This window comes from Anthonomus grandis, chromosome 12 (assembly GCF_022605725.1).
Source record: "Anthonomus grandis grandis chromosome 12, icAntGran1.3, whole genome shotgun sequence".
In the NCBI taxonomy this organism is placed as follows: Eukaryota; Metazoa; Arthropoda; class Insecta; order Coleoptera; family Curculionidae; genus Anthonomus; species Anthonomus grandis.
This window is the reverse complement of record NC_065557.1, coordinates 16,690,431-16,693,975: the sequence shown is the minus strand read 5'-3', so window position 1 is coordinate 16,693,975 and position 3,545 is coordinate 16,690,431. Positions and strand designations below refer to the sequence as shown.

The 3,545-nt window shown below is 27.1% G+C and overlaps 1 long non-coding RNA gene across 1 annotated transcript; it reads right to left on the bottom strand.

The window, feature by feature from the left end:
* Positions 1 to 2,568: 2,568 nt before the first annotated feature.
* Positions 2,569 to 3,036, bottom strand: LOC126743102 (uncharacterized). Its single transcript, XR_007662779.1, has 2 exons — positions 2,929 to 3,036; positions 2,569 to 2,867 (listed from the first exon to the last, which is right to left on the bottom strand). It is a non-coding gene; the product is annotated as an uncharacterized LOC126743102 (long non-coding RNA).
* Positions 3,037 to 3,545: the final 509 nt, after the last annotated feature.

Genomic DNA, 3,545 nt, shown 5'->3' with positions numbered 1-3,545 from the left:
TTTTATTTATAAAGTAGGTAAATATTATTAATAGCAAACATTAATGGATGGATATTATATTTTAATTTTATAGGTATTATATTTTTTAAGTCTTGGATAAAGACATTTTAAATTACTTTTAAATAAGTAAAATATCTTAAGACCCACATTATTAAGTTCTCTTAACAAATCCAATTTTACTGCTGCTTAAGCAAATAAATAATAAATAAATACAAAAAACACAATACAGAATACACAAAATATCAAATATAAATACACATAAATGCATACTATAAATATTTGTACAATGAAATACAAAATATGATTATAGTACATAGGCGCAGTACAAATGGAAAAGAGTCAAACATTTAAATAAAAAAATTATATATAACTTTCAATAAAATTATTAAATAAATATGGGATATTCTGAATATAATGCTCTCTCCAGCAAGTGTAATTTCAAAGTATTGCGAAATACGAGAAAAGATAATCTGTAGTTAATTTTGAATGGCAGATGGTTGTGCATTTTTTGTATTGCATATTAAAGAGTTTTTTATACTTTTCTAGATTCTAAACCTAAACGCCCAGAATATACATTTGAAGAAATAAGACACCTGAAGTAATATATTAAGATAGTATTGGGGCTATAATAATATTTTACAGTTCTGAGAGGAATATTTGAATAGAACCTTAAACTAAATTTGTTAACACAGATATCTTTATTTATCTTGGTTAATACATAAATCTATAATATTCATGTTTATATGAACTTATTCGTTATCGTTCATATATTGTAAACTCTGTTTCCTAGTCAATGAGTATGTAAAAGATAAATATATGCTAATTGTCAAAGAAAAATCAAAAATCTAAAAAATCAGAGAGTAGATAAAATTTTATAACGTAGGTGCAACAAGTTAAATCAATTTAAAATACTTAAAAAGATACTGAAATAGAAAATATATATATTAATATATTCTTTTTGACGATAAAGGGTCTGTATTATTTGAATGTCTCAACAAAATAACAATTTTTATCAAGACATGTTAAGGAGATTAATTACTTTACTTGTCAAGTGCAGTTAAATTCCTTTCTGAAATCAGTGTAAAAAAACAAATATACATTATAAGTAAAAAATATAGATGTACGTACACACAAATATATACATCTATAAAATAAATCTATCAAATAAAAATAAATATGGATTTATAGAGTTAAAAACTGAAATTTTCTCTCGCATAATATCGGTCAAAATACATATAACTGAAAATCCCAGAATTGACACTCGGTCCTGGTAAACCCGAGACCCTATTTAATGGAAGTTGGCAGCAAGGCCAGATATCTGAAACAAAATCGGTCGCCTGCTGTTATTGACTAAGGGATTCCGAAAGCTCGCCGAGTTAATGGACAGGCATTCCAAAAAACCATTATTGGAATGCATCGATTCTAATACTTATTTAATAGGCTTTAAAAGCTTTAATAAATTATTTAAATCTTCAGTCGATCTTTATTTTAATTAAAAGTTGCTATCTATTATATAAAATTATATTTATTTAAATTTAGTTCTGTAAAATACTTTGAATTAGGTTGTGTTAAAGAGCATCTGCAATATGATAAAAATATTATCTTTAATTAGCGGGATTATTCTCGTAGACTCTTCCTTTATTTTTACATAATGTTACCTTATGTAAAAATAAACCAGAGCTTATAGGGTGGGGCGTCTATGAGGCCAGTTAATAAAGCCATTCCTTGAAATCACTGTATTAAGGAATAATTGCTAACAGCGTTACAGTTTGATTCCCAAAGGTAGAGTTGCTATATATGCGACTAAGAAACTAGACACAATTTTTTGACATTTTGTGCAACAAAAACTATTTTTTAAATGCTTTATATCTCTTTTACTCAAGGCTATGAATTTATAAGCTAAAAACCCTGTAAAATATTCTCTTTATCTATAATGTTAATGCCCTCAAAGTAATTTTGATCTTTTTTCATTAAAAGAAGATTTCAGCTATAATACCCTTAAGTTTTTAAGTAAAAAAATAGTCCTTTGATATAAATTCGTAGAACCAACTCTATCATGTCATTATTAAACTTTTTTTAAAGGGCAAGTTTCATCGATTTTAAGAACCTTTTACATTGTATTAAGTCCTTTGTCTCGCTGCCAGCTATCATCAAGTATAATCTCGATTTAAAAGCCCAGTAGTTGTCAAGGGGCTTTGTCGAAAGGTAAGGATTAACTTTTCCTTAATTCTGCTTTTATTTTAAGTATTTTCTTGTAAAAACTACAGTATAGTTCTAACTCTTTTGCTTTAGAAGACAAAAGTTTTCTGATAAAAGTTCTAGAAGTTTCTGTACAAGTGTTCAATGTTAAACTAAAGGTTTTGTTAATTTAATGTATTAAGTACGAGATATAGGACTAGGTTTAAAAGAAATATATTTTTTATATAATTCAGAATATAGAAAATATAAAATTTAATTAATTTTTGGTTTTGTTGGATATAGGTAAAAAAAAATTAATTATACATTCTGTCCACGTTTTAGTATCTATGAAATAATCCTCAGAACTCTAAAAGATAAAAAGACAAAAAATCACATTAAATAAAATAATTTATTGAGAATTCGTTATTACGGTGCTCTAAAGTTTTTAATTTTTTTCTGTTATATTCACGTATGTTGAGAGATGAATTTGGACAATAGAGATCGTGCACATATTGCATAACGAGGTTGGAAATTTGTGGCGAAGTGTGAAATGGGGGGGGAGGAGCTTAGGAGTTATGTTACGTAACGCTTAGCAGTATAACTCGCATTCACATTTTCAAGTTTGGCGGCTACTGTTCTGTCAATTGGCAGCCAAAACGTATGCTGCAGACTTGGAAAGATTTATCAAACTACGAGTTATAACGAGTGCTGTGGTACATTTAAAAAAATTATGATCTTGATATCTACTACCTTGCGATCAATAGTCCTGAGCGTAGTGCATATAATAGAGTTCAAAGACGTATGGCCCCGCTAAGTAGAGAAACTGGACATTTAGGCATTAGAAAGTTGACATTTCATATAACAAATTGATTAATTAAAACAATGCTTAGAAACTAAAAGCAAATTTCTTGTTTGCTGTCAGTAATCAAAATATTGTTTCGTTTCACTTAGGCTTTTTTTAGTAACAAATGTGACAGTGAAAATTTACTTTACGACATTTTTTCAACACTTTTCCTAAATCTTCGCGAGTAACCCATTTTTTCACAGTTTATACATATAATGGATTTTGTTTTTCGTTAAATACTTCAAATTTATTATTCTGTTAATTAATATCAAAATTAGTTTGTTGCACGAAAAAATCGACGCACGAAAAGCGAAAGGTCTTTTACGAATTTTCAATGACACAAAATCTCAAATTTTAAAATATATTTTGCTAATGTATTAAACTTTCAGTTAATGACGATAATCTCAATGATTAGGTACTACTAGGTATAATAAGAAATGACAGAAAATAAAATAATTTTAATTATTTAATTTGCTATAATTTTAAAACCTTTATAACGGTTTTCACAATATTTTTGCAAATT